Source organism: Lactuca virosa, chromosome 4 (assembly GCF_052849685.1).
Source record: "Lactuca virosa cultivar CGN04683 chromosome 4, Lactuca_virosa_CGN04683_v6, whole genome shotgun sequence".
Taxonomy (NCBI): domain Eukaryota; kingdom Viridiplantae; phylum Streptophyta; class Magnoliopsida; order Asterales; family Asteraceae; genus Lactuca; species Lactuca virosa.
In genome coordinates this window covers 418951926-418961263 of record NC_136429.1, presented here as the reverse complement: position 1 = coordinate 418961263, position 9338 = coordinate 418951926, and positions in this window count along the sequence as shown.

Here is a 9338-nt window from a genome sequence, read left to right as displayed (position 1 = left end):
AGTTTTGTAAATCCGAGATAGAATGAGAATTAGCCAACGAGGTCTAAATGAGAGCTGAAGATCTCATTAATAGGAACTCAACGGTAAAAATACAAACAAAAACGGAGCTCGTATGCGAAAGTTACGGACGAAGTTTGGAGACTACTTTACTATACAATTCCTATAAATAAGAGATGAACTCTTCATAATTTCCTCACACCTTCAAACCTTTCTTTCTCTCTCTAACTTCTCTCTAACCTCCCTAAACCGCTCCCAAGTCTAGGGAACCTCCCTAGCACGAGAAGAAAGCCCCGGAGCGCCCGACGGCTCCGAGAAGAAAAGCTTTCGGCTCGGAAACGCTGCTCCAGCGAAGCCCGGTTTTTAATAAAAACTCGCTGTAAGTGAGCTACGCCTACGCTATTTTTAATATAACTTCTAATTAATTATAGTAACATTATTAGGACCTTAAAACAATTATTTGGGATATTATTATGAGTTATATAAGAGTGTTGTTTAATGCTTATATAATAATAATAATAATAATAGCTAGACTATTAATTAGTCGCGGTTAACGTTAGACTAAACCCTAGTGGTATTGATACTAGGTTTTGTCGAAGGAAATTGTTTTAAGAGTAACGAAGCGCTGTCTGAGTTTGGAATCATCACTTTAACAGGTGAGTGCATGGTCCCTTTCATCTTACACATAGATATGAAGTATTTTATATAAATTACGTGCTATGTGTGCATATTATCTGAATACTTGTTGTCTATGATGGATGAATGATTTTATACATGTTTTAAATGATTTAAATATATATTTATTTTATATCTACAAATACGTTGGGATAAAACATGGGTAGATGAAATAGTTGGTGTGTGATGAAATAAAATGATGAGAGATAGGTGATGATAGGAAGGTGATGATAATTAGGTGATGCATAGGTGATGATGAATCGGTGATGTAGGATGAAAGATACTATAACCTTGTCCGACAATTTGGAGATGTAGTCATCTACTAGAGTATAGATGGCGACCACGGAATATTCTAGACAACCCGTGGAAACACCAACAGACTTATAACCTGTAGGTGATGAATTACGAGTCCAGGTGATGTGGTGACTGTATATTCATGCGATGATACTCTAACCCTTACTATGAATTACGAGTTCAGGCGACGTTGTAACTACGTATTCATGCCTTAGGAACGAGCATATAAGGAAATGTGAGGTAGAAAGATGAGAGGTAAATATGATATAGGAGATGACCCTTAAGATAATTCTTTAAGGAATATTAAAGAAGATAACGGGGATGGGTAATCGGGTTGATTGTTTGATGTTTAAATATAATAATTATATTATTGTGGGTTGAAAACCCTATGTACTCACCAGGTTTCCCAACCTGACCCACTCCAACTTATTTGTATCACAGGTGTCGATACGAAGCTACTTTGCACTGAGAGATTTAAAAGAGATGTAGATCACTAGTGTAAATGAATGTAAGTTCTGTTTATGCTTATGTTTCTGTATTGACGATGACATCCCAAATGTTTTAAATGAATAAAAATACATTTCTTCGGAAATGCTTTGATAATGTATTTATCATGTTTTTTTCTGGGAACAAATTCCGCAACATTTTTATTAAAAGAAGTACTCTGATTTTTATAAAGCATAAACAAAAAAAATCGGTCTTTTCTGGCCGTGAAAATGGGGATGTCACAGTTCGATTGCACCTCTCAGCCACACCATTCAGTTGTGGTGTCCTAAGAGGTGTCATTTGTGAGACAATCCCACATTCCTTAAGATAGTCAAGGAACTCCATGCTAAGATACTCTCCTCCCCGATCGGATCGGAGCATCTTGATGTTCCTGCCCAGTTGATTCTCCACTTCCTGCTTAAACTCTTTGAACTTTTCAAAGGTTTCTGACTTATGCTTGATTAAGTATATATAACCATATCTACTATAATCATCAGTAAAAAGTCATATAGTAGCGATTAGCATCCCTTGTGGCGGTTTTGAAGGGTGCACACACATCTGTGTGTATGAGGTCCAACAAACCCTCACCCCTCTCGCAAGTACCAGTGAAGGGCGACTTTGTCATTTTTCCAAGTAAACAAGACTCGCAACTATCATCCGACTTTAGGTCAAATGATTCCAAAACTCCAGCCTTTTGGAGTTGGCCTATGCGCTTCTTGTTAACATGTCCAAGACGACAATGCCACAATGATGCTTTATCCAAACTATTTGAAGAATCAATATACAACACATTATTCCCTAGATTGTCTACAACATTCACAGCTTCATATACACCATCACAAGGTAATGCTTTAAAGTAAAATACATCACTGTAATAAACATTAATAACACCAGTATCATTTTCAAATGAAAAAGTAAATCCTTGTTTGTACAAGCCATGAAAGGAAATAATATTTCTCGCCATTTCAGGCGAGTCACAACATTTATTCAAATCTAAAATTAACCCATTATTAAGCAATAAAGAATAAACTCCTATCTTGGTAAGAGGGGATGCTATCCTATTCCCCATGATTAAGTTTATCTTCCCGTGCTCCACTTTCTCACTTCTTCTTAGGCCCTGCAAATCAGTACAAATGTGAATACCACAACCTGTATCAAGCACCCAAGATTTAGTATGCAATGAGTTATTAGATAATATAGTATAAATACCTGCATGGGTGGGTTTAACTTTCCCATCCTTTACATCCTGCAAGTATTTGGGGCAGCTTCGCTTCCAGTGCCCCATTTCCGCAGTAGATGCATTGTGCTTCCTTTGGGTTTGAAGAAGGAGGAATGGAACCTTTCTTGGTTCCACTTGAAGAGGAGCCATCAAAAGACTTTCCCTTGGTACCCTTCGAAGGGGTCTTCCTCTTCTTCCCCTTTCCCTGCCCAATTGCCAGAACAGGGGCTGTAGTAGGAGTAGGAGTAACAACTGATTTACCTTTAAGGCCACTTTCAACGGTCCTTAAAAGTCCTTGAAGATTACTCAGTGTGACTTCCTCCTTGTTCATATGATAAGTCATACAAAATTGATCATAACTTGTAGTTAAGGAATGGAGAATGATGTCAATCGCCATGTACTCTGGGAAGTCCACATTAAGCTTCAATAATCGGTCCACGAACCTTTGCATCTTCTGCAAGTGACCGGTGAGGGACTCTCCCTCCTTCATCCTAGCTGTTATCATGGAGGATATGATTTCATACCTCTCCTGACGAGCACTCTGATGGTACCTATCCATCAGATCCTGGTACATCTCAAAAGGGTAGAAATCTTCAAAGGATTTCTGGAGTTCTATTGTCATTGTAACCAACATGATACAAGACACCTTAGTGGCATCTTTCTTATGGGTAGTGTACTCAGCAATCTCCTCAGGAGTAGCAGTTGACTCATCAACAACCTTCAGTTCCTTGTCAAGGACATACTCCTTCCCCTCGTAGCGAGTAATCATTCTGATGTTCCTAATCCATTCATTGAAACTAGAACCATCAAAAGTGACTTTCCCACACAAGTTCATTAGGGAAAAGGAGCCTGTAGGGTTTAAGCCAGTAGCAGTGTTGGAAGACATCTGAAAAAGAAAGAAAGAAGACAAGTTTTATTAGATAAGGAGTCCTTAATAAGTCACCCAAATGAAATATTAAGGCTAGGACCCAACAAACTATTTATAACTGGAAGAGGGATGTCGTAATCCAAGCTATAAAATATTTGAAGGTAGGTAAATGACGATTAACCAATTTCTACCATGAAAACGAAATAAATTATTAAGTTTTAATTGGATTTGAAACTCCTAGATCTTTTGAGATACATTGAACTTTCAATGGCATGTTTGAATCTCGATTGTGCCCTCTCAAGTTTGTGACTGGGATGCCGAGGATCACAAACAAGGCGTGAATAACCATGCAAATTGAGTTGGTACCCTTAATTTTATCACCTAATCGATGTGCCGGTTAACCACACGCGCTCCACCGATATATGGCAAACATTAAGTTACCCTTTGCCACTCTTACTAGTCCTTGTTAGTGTGCCGGTTAACCACACGCGCTCCACCGATAATAGTATAAGGGTTGAATTTTAAACTTTTAAAATTCTAAGGTTCTATTTGGAATTAAAGTATTAGGGTGTAAGACTTTACAAATTCCAAAACTTGAGGGCAAGTTTTGAAATTATTCAAGACTTTTCAATTCATAACTTATGAGTTTAATTGTACATTAAAATGAAGACTCTTCATTTTATGTAACTTATAATTCTTTAATAACACTTTTAAAGAAGTGACTTTTGGTTATCCATAACTTGAGGACAAATTATGGACTCCATCATTAGGCATTAAGATCAAGAATTAAACTAACAAGCAAGTTACAAAAAATTCCTATGATCTTCTAAAACTCATAAGTATAAACAACAATTTCAAAAATCATATTTAACACATATAAAACTTGAAATTTTGATAATAACCATTGTAAATGGATTAACATAATCATTACCACATCAAAAAACAGATTTTATAAGTCCAAAACAGTTTAGGGTAAGGATTATAGTCCATTTCCAGCAGCATAACTCGAAAAACTGCATACATGGCCCCCTACTCGTCGAGTGTATGATCCTACTCGACGAGTAGGATGAATTTACTCATGGACTCGTCGAGTCCCCCCATGGACTCGGCGAGTTCATACGAACAGTGAACAATTTTTGACTTTTCAAGCAGTTTGCATCAAGTATACAGAAAACAAGCCTAGGCTCTGATACCACTGATGAGTTTTGAGCATTCTAGCACTCCTATGGTGTACATGCAACCCTAGAAACCTTGGATCTATGTTTTCTCTAATATATATATGCAAATTTGAGTTTCCAAGGTTTACTTTCTAACTAGCATGTTATGGGGAATTTGTAATAGAAAAATCAAGTAGAATAACATACCTTTTAGTAGCTTGGATTCCTTCAAGACTTGGTGAGCCTAGCACCTCAAATGTGATGCCTCAAATGCTTCACACAACACCTTAACTTCTTGGAATAACTAAAGAATGGACACTTGTATCTTATTTTCGGCTAGCCCTCTCTTGTCTCACTATGTGGCCGATTTTGCTCAATGAAGGGGTCCTTTTATAGTGTGCCACATGTAGGGTTACACCATGTAAACCCTAATGTGCATGACTTTTTATTTCCTTATGATCCATGGGTTTTAACCTCCATGGAGCATCCATGGAGCACCCAATGGGTCCTAGCCCAATCTAGTGGATCATGAACCATAAGCCCATTATTCAAGAATGAATGATTTACAAATCATACCCCATATATTTAATTAGTCTCTTTTTGATCACAAAATTAATTCTTGATCAATACTAATTAAATAATATTTTTAATATATTAGAACTTATAATATATTAAAAAACCATAAGTGTCCTAATTCTCATTTTGTCTATCCAATTATTAAGATGCCATGCAACCCAAATGGACCATGCCGGGTCGGGTCAAGTACATACCAAATATAGTTATGGACTTAGACACTATATCCAACAGTATCATCATCATCTCAGTTCCACGAGACTTTGGAAGAGCTACGATTGCTAGTCGGATTCTGGAGTTATATTTGCAACTATAGTTATTAGACTTATCCAAGTGGGAGATTGTTAGATATAGTGTCTAAGTCCATAACTATATTTGGTATGTACTTGACCCGGCCCGGCATGGTCCATTTGGGTTGCATGTCATCATAACAATTGGATAGACAAAATGAGAATAAGGACACTTATGGTTGATTAATATATTATAAGTTCTGATATATTAATAGTATTATTTAATTAGTATTGATCAAGAATTAATTTGGAATTGATTTTGTGATCAAAAGGAGACTAATTAAATATATGGGGTTTGATTTGTAAATCATTCATTCTTAAATAGTGGGCTTGTGGTTCATGATTCACTAGACTGGGCTAGAACCCATTGGGTGCTCCATGGATGCTCCATGGAGGTTAAAACCCATGGATCATAAGGAAATGAAAAGCCTGCACATTAGGGTTTACATGGTGTAACCCTAATTCTATATAAAGACCCCATGTTGGAGCATTTTCGGCGACTAAGAGAGAGACAAGAGAGGGCTAGCCGAAAATTAGATACAAGTGTCCATTCTCTAGTTATTCCAAGAAGTTAAGGTGTTGTGTGAAGCATTTGAGGCATCACATTTGAGGTGCTAGGCTCACCAAGTCGTGAAGGAATCCAAGCTACTAAAAGGTATGTTATTCTACTTGATTTTGTATTACAAGTTCTCCATAACATGCTAGTTAGGAAGTAAACCTTGGAAAACAAATTTACATGTATATTAGAGAAAACATAGATCCAAGGTTTCTAGGGTTGCATGTACACTAGGGATGAGCAAAAGGACCGAACCGGCCGGAACCGGCCCGAACCGGACCTGACCCGGGAACCGGCTTCGGCCAAAATCAAGAACCGAACCGGCCCGGCGGTTCTACCGGTTCCCGGTTCCTACCGGTTCTTGTCGTGTCTTCAAATGTTGGAACTGGTCCTCGAAAAATAGCATCATACGGTTCCGGTTTTTGCCGGTTCTACCGGTTTTTGCCGGTTCTACCGGTTTCGGTTATATCAGTTCCGGTTCCTACCAGTTCCCGGTTCCAAAAATCCACAAAAATAACGTCCCGGTCCCGGCCCGACCGGTTCCATCGGGTTCCGGTTCCGGTTTCGGTACCGGTTCCGGCCGGTTCCCCGGTCCATATGCTCATCCCTAATGTACACCATAGGAGTGTTAGAATGCTCAAAACCCATCACTTCACCCACCGGCTCATATGCACTTAACATAACTTCGTAAATGGAAAGGCGGGCACACAAAGCTCGTCTGATCACTTCGTAAATGAAAATTCCTGATGAATCTTTAAAACAACTGTTTGACTACATAGCTAGGGAATTATTTGGCCAGTGTAAGTAATAAAAGACAACCTTGAGAAGAATGGAGTACACCAATGAACACACAATCCAAATGCCTCGGATAGGATGATTGATCAACACCAGGTAATGAGTTTGCTAGTGTTTCCACCTAACTATCTAGAATGGTCGGTGGCACGCTTCGTCATCTTACTCTGACAGATGACTCATATGAAAACAATAACTCATGATGCTCGTCCGATTACTTCGTAAACAGAACTGACAACTCATACGAAAGGAAAAGGAGGTGAATACTAATATAACACTCATGTACATAAAACGTACCCCACCGGTCATCAATGTCATCGAACAAAGTTATACTCTCCGTTCCCATTTCACACACATCCTTAATATGATGATCGTCATCGAACAAAGTTCTACTCTCCGTTCCCATTTCACACACATCCTTAATATGATACCACCCAATATCTAGACTTAATTGAACTAAGCATCTATTTTGGGTTTTTATAATACTCATAATCATCCTTCAACATCATTTCCTACCTATGTAAAATCTTTATAGTATAGGGTATAACTAACGCTTTTTCAACTCAACTCAAAACTAAGCATTATTTATAAGTCTTATATCATCACTAGGCAAGACTACAATGCTTATAATCAACTTCCAATACCAACTCTATTTAGGCAACACTATCCTAATTTAGTGTATACATTTAATACAAATTATTAAGTATTTTATTTTCTCAGTAATAATACTTTTATTATTATTATCATGTGATAATATCATATATACATCTTAACACATATAGAACCATATCTGGTTCCGTATATTGATGTGCACAAAAGTACCTACTTGTTTTAAATTTATAACCTAACTAACTTAACTAACTATGCACATATAGGCAGTGTACCTAGTCGAATTATAAAATAGCTTGGGTAAGTCGGGTGTCGAACAAAGGGAACGATATTTAATTAATTAATCAAACTACTTCTAATTAAACTAAGAAAAAAACTTTGATTGAGAGGGGTGTGGGGGGGGGGGGTTACTGATTTTGTAAGATCAGAAGAACTTAAATCAAATTATTATCAACTAACATGCAAACAAAGCAATCAAATATCTAGACTTATCAATTTATGAATTACCATGGAATGAAACACAATTTAAACACCAAATTGATAATGGACACAACTTGGACTATAAATGATAATAGTTACTTTCCTATGATTAAGTTAAGCAACCAAACACAAATTAAGACTAATTATGCTCTCTAACGCAATTAAATTTACTAGCTTTAATTACTTTATTTAAGATATGATTAATCCTAGCTCTAATTATTTAATGATCATAAATAATTAGGTGACAAATTCATGCAATTAGAATGATCAACTATCACACATAATCTGATTTATAAGCAACATAAACTGGAACTAAAACATCATGTTAGGGTTTAGATTATCAACCACAAGTAAAATCAATAATAAACATCCATTAATCGAAATCAACTCAATTGGATCAGGTTCATCTTCACTAAACAGAAGTAAAAGGTTTTTAGCCTCTCATAGTAGGAGAAAAACACACAAAATCCATGCAATTAAAAATAGGCATAAGTACAATTAGCAGACCAAGTAGATCAAGGTAGAATTCTTCTAAATCGTCTTCACATCTTGATTTCCAATTGATTCTCGATCTTCTTCTGAGTTTCCAGACGTCTTTGGTCGCAATTCTCCTCAGAAAACCGGTTATATGCCTTCACATTCATCCTAATGTTCGGGTATTTATAATTACCATAAATCTGATCACCGTGTTGTGGTTAACCGTCACCACGTCGTGGTCTTCGTGTATATCCCGTATTCTCCAAGTCAGCTTATTGGTTGATAATCTTCCGTTTACCACGTCATGTTGGAGGATCACCACGACGTGGTATTCTGTATTCAAGTCTCCTTTTTCTTCTTCTTGTCCTATCTTCCATTTTCCTGCTTCCAGCTCCTTATTTGCTCCTCGTCCCGAGCATGTCTTTGCAACTATAAAACAAATTTCCAACATAATAAGTACCTTTTGTTCCAAAACAACATAATTGTAGCTAAAAGAATTTGAAATATGCATTAAATACATGATTAAATATGCACACATCAAAATACCTCACACTTGGCTTTTGCTTGCCCATAAGCAAAACTGGTTTTATTATTATCATATCAAAATCCTAGCTACCAACATCGCACAAGACAATCCATTTTGAGCCTCTCCATTACATCAAGACCGCAATGCATGTATTTGTGTCTAAATTTTTTTAAGCACTTCCCCAATCTTAAATACTCACAATCTTCATAAACACTTATCCACTTCTTTTAAACGACACTCATTTTATGCATCCCTCTGAATATATCCTCATAAATCTTTCTTAACCTCAAGGTATTTTTTGTTAAGCCCCCAATTATACATATGGAAAAATAATCTAGA